This window comes from Odocoileus virginianus, chromosome 5 (assembly GCF_023699985.2).
Source record: "Odocoileus virginianus isolate 20LAN1187 ecotype Illinois chromosome 5, Ovbor_1.2, whole genome shotgun sequence".
NCBI classification, from domain to species: Eukaryota; Metazoa; Chordata; class Mammalia; order Artiodactyla; family Cervidae; genus Odocoileus; species Odocoileus virginianus.
This window is the reverse complement of record NC_069678.1, coordinates 20,931,837-20,941,401: the sequence shown is the minus strand read 5'-3', so window position 1 is coordinate 20,941,401 and position 9,565 is coordinate 20,931,837. Positions and strand designations below refer to the sequence as shown.

The following is a 9,565-nucleotide window of genomic DNA, read 5'->3' as shown; positions in this document are numbered from 1 at the left end:
GGCTGGAGGAAAGGTGAGGAAATGGGAGAGGTGTTGAAGGGTACCAGCTTGCAACTAGTAGATAAATAAGATACTGGAGATAAATAAATAGCAAATAAGTAAATTAGATCCTGGAGATCTAATACACCATTCAGTGATTATAGACAAAACTGTATTATAAACATGAAACTTGCCAAGAGACTAGATCTTAATTGTTCCCAACACTGGAAGAAATGATGATTATATGATGAGATAGAGGTGTTAGCTAACAATACTATAGCAATGAAATTGCAACATATAAGCGTGTCAAATCAATATGTTGTACACCTCTAACTTACACAATGTTGCATGTCAATTAAAAAGAATATACTCTGTCATTTGGTACTTAGTGAGTGTTCAACATGTGTTTGGTGATTAACGATGCTCTTTAGCTGTCTCCTTAGGTCTGTGTGCCTTGGTGAAGATACAGAAGTATGGCACTAAAAAGTTCATGTACAACTTTTAGACCCCAGTACAATACAGTGCTGGAATCCAGCTAATGTCTTCAGAAATAGGAGAAAATCTTCACTTTTTATGGGCAACTGGGAGGTCAGAAAGAATAAATGCAGGTTCTGTTGGTCTATCAGGAGTTACCCCAGGGTGCCTATAATGTGATCCTAGTTTAAAGAATTCCTCTTTTTGACTCTATTCTATACTTGGTTCTTACTAAACAGAGGATGGGCTTATACAAAAACATTTCAAGTTCCAGGTCTAGAAAGCTAAAATTCATTTCAATTAGGTCATCTCACAGAGAAAATGCCAAGAAAAGGAGTCATATAAGGCATTGTTTCTATAGAGAAGTGTATTAAAGAAATGCACATTCTCTCTGATAAGAAGGGCCCTGTTCAGTCTTGCAATCTTGCCTCTAATCCTATCTGCATCCCAATCACCCTGATTTACTCTGTCACTGGGTGACGGTACAAAGGGAAAGATTGCAGATTAATTAGCATAATATGGATAAGCAAATGAGGCCTAATCAATTATGGTTCACACTTGCTTTCATCACTCGTGCCAACAGTCGGCAAATTCACTGACAGTTCAAATGCGACATTTTTAGAAGCCATCAGTAAATCAATACCAAGTGACAGTAATTTAGATGCACACTTCGTTCTGCCTCCATTTCAGTCCAGGAGAGGCAGCATCGCAACCCAGAGACACCTGAACTCAGCAGTCACCGCCTTTCACCGCTTATATCACACACTGGGCCAGGTCTGCATCTTGGCTCTTGGCACCTGTCTTGCTGATCCTTCTCATGACACCAATTGCCTTGCTATATCTCACTGTGAGCACTAGTCCCTGAACCCAGGGTAGGCAAGGCATGAGCTAGAGGCTGGAAGGAGGCTCTAGGAGCTGTAGGAATTGCACATTTGTTGGCTCCTGGCTGACGCAGCAGCCCTAGTACCACCTAATACTACACAACCTCTCTCCTGGCTGATAGAGCAGCTGTAACAGGATTCTCTCCTGGCTGATGCTGCAGCTGTGACTGTAGACACACTCTCTTCTCTCCTCTAGTGGCTTACCCACATAAACGGCCATGATGCAGCAGTAATGCCACCGCTTTTTAGGTGGAACTCATGTAAAGAAAGTAGCCCACGTCCAAGAGAGTACCTCGTGACGTGCATGCTCAGTGCTATGAATCTCAGCCATTACTTGGTCATTATTTACAAAGTGTGGGGCAAGAGAGCCTGAACAGTCCATCGCGGCTAATTTGGTCTCCCTCCACACTTCACCCCTTCAGGGCCTCTTGCCTCACGTTCTGTGTGCAGTCCATTTTCTGTGATATTTCTGTGGCTGGTAACACTGACCCTTGGATTTACAACTTGCAACAGTGGCTACAACAACAAATTGTTGCATCCCCAATACATAGCAAAACCCTATGCAAGGTATCACTTGGAATGCATGTTGCAGCCCGTGCCTTCACAGGGCTAGAAGAGCCATCCACCACATGTGGAGTGCCTTTATCTTCCTTGGCCAAGTCCAGTCCACTGTCAGTCCTTGTGAAATTGCAGAAAAGCCTCCACAGGGGCAACTCCACTCCTGCGGAATTTTTATTAAGGACCCGCAAAACTCCCCGCAGGTCCCAGGCCCATCACTTCAAAGAGCAGATTTTTGTGGCATTCACAGCCCAACCAGATTACACTTTTCTAAATCTGAGGACACAGAATTTACAGTACACTGTTCTAAATCTACACCATGAGACACAGCCTTTACAGTATACGTCGGCACAAATCAGCCCACTTTTTCATCTTACCCAGATGGAACCCCTGCCAGCTCGTGCCCCCTGTGGGGTCTTCACATCTTCAGAATAGCATCTCGCATGCCACCCCTCTAGTTCTCTCAGTAAGGACCCACAAAGCCCCCTCCCAGGGGTTGCGGGCCCACCCCTGTGTCCCAGAGCAGCGAAAGCCAAGCTGCCGAGTTTCCCCTTGCTCTTGCTGGAACTGTTTACCCAAGTCGACCAAGTCCGCCTGAGTATGTGGTCGGTATGTCGTGAACTCAGTCTCACTGGGGGCTTCTTAAGGATACCCCCCCCCCCCCGGGGAAACAGGCTGCACATGCTTTATTTTCTGCCATGCAATGAGCCTTGCTGCCAAGCAGGGGGAAGCTGCAGGCTCATAACGTTCATCATCACTGTCACTTACCACCTCGCTGTCAGAGACTGGGTTCTTCAGGGCCACGAGGTTCTTGCTCTAAAGCCAATATGTGTTGCTCTAGTTCTTCCAAGCGTCTCTGCACATTGCACACTGGTGTGGCAACACGTAGGGCATGATTCATATTTGCCTTGAGGGCAGCCAGGAAAATTCACTGCATGGTGCCAGCTGCAGCCCATGCCACCTTGCTTGGGAAGTGGGAACTCACTGTCTCTAACGCCTTTTCAGTGTTATCCTGTTACCTGTCCACTGCTTCCCGGTCTTCCACCAGAGCCCATATGCTATGTGGTGGCCACTGACTTCTGGGTAACCTGCTGGCTACACCAATTGTCTTGCTGTGTCTCACTGTGTGCACTGTTGCCTGAACCAGGGAAGGCAAGGCATGCGCTTAGAGGCTGGAAGAAGCCTCGAGGAGCCGTAGGAATGGCAGACACATTTATTCTCTCCTGGCTGATGCAGCGGTGCTAGCATAACCAACAGAACACAGCCTCTCTCCTGGCTGGCACAGAGGCCATGATGGAATTCTTTCCTGGCTGATGCAGCGTTTGTAACAGTAGGCACACTATACTCTCTCCTCTTCTTGCTGAGCCAGTGGACACAGCCGTGATGCCACAGTAATGCCACTGCTTTTTTAGGTGGAGCTCATATAACAAAAGTAGCCCATGTCCAAGTGAGTGCCTGGTGACACACATGTGCAGTGCTATAAATGATCTCAGCTGTTCGTTGTTGTTTAGCTGCTAAGTCGTGTCCAACTCTTGTGATCCCATGACTGTAGCTTGCCAGGCTTCTCTGTCCATGGGATTCTCCAGGCAAGAATACTGAAGTGGGTTGCCATTTCCTTCTCCAGGGGATCTTCCTGACCCAGGAATTGAACCCAGGTCTCCTGCACTGCAGGCATATTCTTTACCAACTGAGCTATAAGAGAAGCCCAGCTGTTATGTAGTCATTATTTATAAAACATGAGGTGAAAGAGCCTGAATACACCATCTGGCTAAGTTGTTCTCTCCCCACAGCAGCAAAGCTATCTTTGACCATTTGCATGAAGTTGAAGGCAAGTGTGGTGATTGGAAGTTCTTCAGTTTGCATTAACTTTTTGGAAGAAGCTTAACATATGTATTTATGAGAGGCAATATGATCTGATACTACCTACCACAGGGCAGCTGACCTGTATTTTTATCCTCACTCTGCTACTCACTACTTGTATGATCTTGGGGAAAATCACTTAATCTGCCTGGATTGCAACTGAAGGCGCTTGTGTAACTCAATGAAGCTGTGAGCCATGCCACGCGGGGCCACCCAAGATGGATGGGCCACAGCAGAGGGTTCTGACAAAACGTGATCCACTGGAGGAGGGAATGGCAAACCACCCCAGAACGCTTGTCGTGAGAACCTCATGAACTGTATAAAAGGCCAAAAAGATATGACACCAAAAAATGAGTCCCCCAGTATGAAGGTGTTCAATATGCTACTGGGGAAAAGCGTAGTGACAGATTTCCTCTTCTTGGGCTCCAAAATTACTGCAGATGGTGACTGCAGCTATGAAATCAGAAAACGATTGCTTCTTGACAGGAAAGCGATGACAAACCTAGACAGTGTGTTGAAAAGCAGAGACATTACTCTGCCGACAAAGGCCCATTTAGTCAGTGGTCACGTACAGTTGTGAGAGCTGTACCGTAAGGAAGGCAGAACACCAAAGAACTGATGCCTTCAAACTGTGGTGCTGGAAGAGACTCCTGAAAGTCCCTTGGAAAGCAAGGAGATCAAACCAGTCAATCTTAAGGGAGATCAACCCTGAATAGTCACTGAAAGGACTGATGCTGAAGCTGAAACTCCAGCAGTTTGGTCATCTAATGCGAACAGATGACTCATTGGGAAAGTCCCTGATGCTGGGAAAGATCAAGGGCAGAAGGAGAAGAGGGTGTCAGAGGATGAGATGGCTGGACAGCATCACCAATGCAGTGAACTTGAACTTTGGCAAACTTCGGGAGATGGTGAGGGACAGGGAGGCCTCTGGTACTGCAGCTCATGTGGCAGCAAAGAATTGGACAGACTGGGCAAGTGAACAACAGCAGCGATTGCGGCTGCACCCTCTGCTGAATCAGGGGGCGGGCAGGGGAGGGAATGCCACTATGTACCAACCTCACAAGATGTCAGTGGTAAGCATACTTTTCATAAATATAAGGTCATTGGTAGGACTTTGAGAGAATAGTTTTACCTTTCAGGGTAAAGAGAAATGGTTTCTCTTCTGACTTATGGTCATTTTATTTTATTCCTATGATATTCATGTCAAAAATTCCCACCTTAGTATGACTCTTATAAAAAGGCAGAATGGGAATTTTAAAGTTTAAATTTGGTGTCGTGAAATGAAACCTGAGGAAGCAGCGTTGGAGAGAGCCTTAGCTGTCAGCGTCACCATCAACACCCTCTTCTGCTTGCCCAGGGCTTCTCGCTAACACAGAGCCCTCATGTACAGGGCTGACCTCTGGGTTTCATGTTCCAGGGAGGACACCGGACAATAGAAAATCAGCCAGAAACAAGTGATGATGGAGACTCTGGCCCGCTCCTCAAAAGTCTGTTTCCATACCGCCATCCACCTTCCCACCGCTTTGGGGATGTATTCCTTTACCTGTTCTAAATACAATAAGCCAAGTGTCATTCCACTCCCATCTCTGCACATTGCCCACAGGTCATCCTGACTGAAATTAGCATTTACTAGAACTACAACATCCCCTTAACTCGTTGTCATTGTTATATGCACTGATAAATCTGTAATGTCTTCTATAGATCTCTCTTCCCCATTTTAATTGTGTGAGAGGGACTTTCCTGATGCTCCAGTGGTTGGGACTTGCCTTCCAGTGCGAGGTGTGTGGGTTTGATCCCTGGTTGGGGAACTGGGATCCCACATGCCTCACTGCCAACAGGTCAAAACATGGAACAGAAGCAATGTTGTAACGAATTCAATAAAGACTATTGAAAAGCGCATACGAGTTAGTCCTAAAATATTCAGTTCTAGAGTCTAGAAAATAATTCAATTTATTTAAAGATGTTAATATTATATCCATTGGCTAGTGTTACAAAATTGCTGTGCAACGAATAGCTACAAAAACTCAGTGACCTGAAAAATAAACACCTACTTTTCATGTCTTTGCAGCTCAGCTGACCTTGGCCCTGTTCTCTTGTATCTCTTTATATAGCCTAGGGCCTCTGGAGCTTTGACTGGAGCATCTTGCCGGATACAGCTTGCTTTCACTCTCATCCTTATCCTAAGCCCGGCCTTCTCACGGTGATGTCCAAAGAGCAGGAACAAGGAGGCCAGTCACACACGCACTTTCCAAGTCTGCTCCGTCACATCTAGTGACATGCTACCCACATCAGAGCATATGCCTAAACTAAGGTGTGCAGAATGTGTACTCTGCCCACAGCAAAAGTGTACCGTCTAGTTATATGCAAAGGATATGGATATTTGTTGGGAAAAAAACTGAGGTCATTAATGTTATTACTTTATATGGAAAAGTCTTGAGTGACTTTCTACAGGAAATACAAGTATAAGAGGGAAGAGATTTTGCCATGTAGGACCTTATAATGTTATAACGAACCTGATTGCATTTCATGTAAGGGAGAAATTCTGTCTGGTTTTGGAATGAAGAAAGGGTATTATGGTATCATTTGAGATGGATTTCAATGAGCAAGTAGGAGGTTAACAACCAAATAAGAGAATAAGAGTGTTCTATGTGGTGGCAACTTCCTGGGAGATGGCACACAGGACGAAAACCACGGTTATGTCCAGAAAACAATCACAGGTACTAGATGGCTGTAGATCAGGCATGCAAATGCTAGTAACTGACTAATTGAACCAGAAATGAGGTTAAGCTTGTGATTCTTAGTGTCTCAAAAATAGAGATCTCGTTTCTAGAAGTTTGTGGCCAAATTCCAACCAGATCAACAACATGCACACACACAGACACCTTTATGGACAAGACCTTTATTACTACTAAGCATCAAGCCTAAGTGATGTCCTGAGCTTTCCATTAGTTAAACACCTTCCTCAACTTTTTAAAGAAACATTTCATCTGAGAACATCTGCGTCTGCCTGAAACACATTTTCCCAATGTAGTACTTGACTTTAAGCTGACTAGAGATATCAAACTTTCTTTCACAGATTCTTTGACATACTTGAGCATTATTGAACAAATGTCAGTTATGTCTATCTCTTGAATTGTGTCAATCTAAATTGAAAATGTGCTGACTTTTTTTTCAGCATCATCTCTGCGTTTCTATGCCAGCAGTGCAATTGGACATGACTGGGAGTATTGGTCGCTTCTATTCCCTGGGATGGTTAAGTTCATTCTTGCATGTGTGATTCCAGGACCTGACCCAGAAAAACTGAATCGCACCTAAAAAACATATAGATAATGACAATTCTTTTGTGATTATGCAGATATAGTTGATGATAGTATTGTAGCTAATAATGTATTAATAGAATACAGCTTTGGAAGTGAAATGAAAACTCGTGGGATTAATGAAATCAGTGTATCTTATTTCTTGCAATAGTATTCAAATTCACTAATTCATCTTGGTTGAGGCATGAGCCCTCTAATTAGAATTATAAGATATTTGTGAAATATATTGATGATAATTTTTGAGGTACTATGTATAGTAATTTCTACTAAGTTTGCAAAATGTTTCAAAGTAAAAGATATGTTAAGAAACAGATAATAATAAATAACAATACATGCCATTTATTAACTGTTTGCTACTGTTCATGTGCTGGACCAAGTGTTTGTATCTGTTACTCAATTTAGTACTCATACTTATGAGGGTGGCACTGTTGTGCCCATTTTATAGATGATAAGACTGAGGCTAGATAACTAATTTGACCGAGACCACATATCTGATAAATAATAAAAGCTAAATCTGTCTGACTCAAAATCCCAGTTAGATGGAGTCAATAAGTAATTCACTGCCTATTATATGACAGATACTATTCTGGATTCTAGGGGTTCTTTCAGTGAACAACACAAATAAGAATCCCTGTTTTCAAAGAACTTATTTTCGAGTCTATATTGTATATTTGCAAAAGTAGAATAAATATTCAGTATTTCACAATTTAGTGGATTAATTTTCTTTAATATATTACCATAACTAAATTATAAATTCTGTTTAAACTGGAATTATATTTTAGAGCTCTTTTTAATTTCCCTGTAGTACACCGCAAAGTGATGATAGATGATGCCATTCAATATGTACTTTTTAATTGATATATTTTTTGAGTAACACATCATTAACAAACCCTTGAGAAATCACCAGTTCAGGGCTGTTTTATCGTTTGAAGTTGCTGCTGATTCATTGTTAGGGCAGCAGGGAAGGTGATTAATCCAGGTCCCCAGGGTGTCTATATAACTTTCATTTCCAGATGTTGTTCTGACTTGAGTCACTAGTGTCTAAGGCCAACATCTAGAGAAAAACGAAAAAAGTATATTCTCTGGACATTTAGCACCATATTGAAAAAGTCACTGTGTAACATTGAGCATATCCTTTTTTCTTCCTGTGTTTGTTTCTCTTTGTATTGCACTTCAGCAGAAGGAAGTGTTAGAAGGAAAAAATAGGATGATACCTGACCTCTTTCACAGGAATTGTCTGTTATTTATTCTTTATTATCACTTCTATTCCGGGGCCTGCCTGCTCCTACCTCTCTCTGTCTCCTGGATTGACATCTTTCCATCACTGCTTCTACTCATTGCTCTTTCTTTGTTTTTTATTAGCTCCTCCATCTCTCCTTTTCCATTTCCCCCAGGTCCTTCCTCTATCACTCCATCTGTATTTATGATTGCTTGTCCCTGTCTCCCTAGGGCTGGCTCTGTCTACCTCTGCCTAGGTACGTGTCTCTAAGTCTCTCCCCCTCTCTTTCTGAATTTTACACCTTCTCACAATGACTTTCTCTCTCTCTTCTTGTGTGTGTTTCTATAGCTGTGTCTCTGCATATCTGAGTGTTCTTCTATCCTTCAGTCTGTTTCTGTATTTTTCTATCTTTATCTCCCTGTGGGTATTTCTACTTCTTTTCTTCTTCCCTGTACAAATCTGCATTTCCCTCATTCTTCTCTCCTCTCTCTTTTCATGCTGGTATCTCATCTCCACACGCCACCAGTGCTCACTGTGAGTGCCCCTGTCTCCTTTATGTGACTGTGAGTGTGTATGCGTCTCCGTGTGTGTAAGCACGTGAGTGTGCGCCTGTGTGTTCGTAATGGCTGTCTTGATGCCTCTGTCTCTATTTTCAGTGGATCAGTTATTTTTCCTCTCTCTTACTTGGTTTATATCTACAATGGAATATTATTCAGCCGTAAGAAAAGAGGTCCTGCCTTTTGCACTACATTGATGGACCTCGAGGGCATTACGTTAAGTGAACTGTTAGAGAAAGACAGATGCATATGCTCTCACTTAAAGGTAGAATCTCAAAACGCCTCACTCATGGAAATAAGGAGGAGTTGGATGGTTCTCAGGGGCAGAAGGGTAGGGGAAATTAGAAGATACTGCTAAAAGATACAAAATTGCAAGTGTAAGATGAATAAGTTTTAGGAACCTAATGTACAGCATGGTGACTATAATTAACAATACTGTATTAAATATACTGTTAAGAGAATAGATCTTAAATGTTATCACCACCATAACAACAAAGTTAATTATGTGAGAGAATGGAAGTGTTAACTATCCTTATTATGATAACCATTTTGCAATATATATGTGTATCAAATAATGACATTGTGCATCTTTATGTATGTTGTATGTTGATAATGTTTCAATAAATCTGGAGAAAAAGATATTGGTGAAGGGGCAGACAAGTAATACAGAGAGAAAAACTAATCATCCTGTTCATTTTGAACAGATTATCAAAAGGAACT

At 42.6% G+C, this 9,565-nt stretch overlaps 1 pseudogene; it reads left to right on the top strand.

Moving 5' to 3' along the window:
* The first annotated feature begins 4,657 nt into the window (after nucleotides 1-4,657).
* The window catches only part of LOC139035085 (large ribosomal subunit protein eL15-like), an 83,723-nt pseudogene continuing 78,815 nt past the window's right edge, over nucleotides 4,658-9,565 (top strand).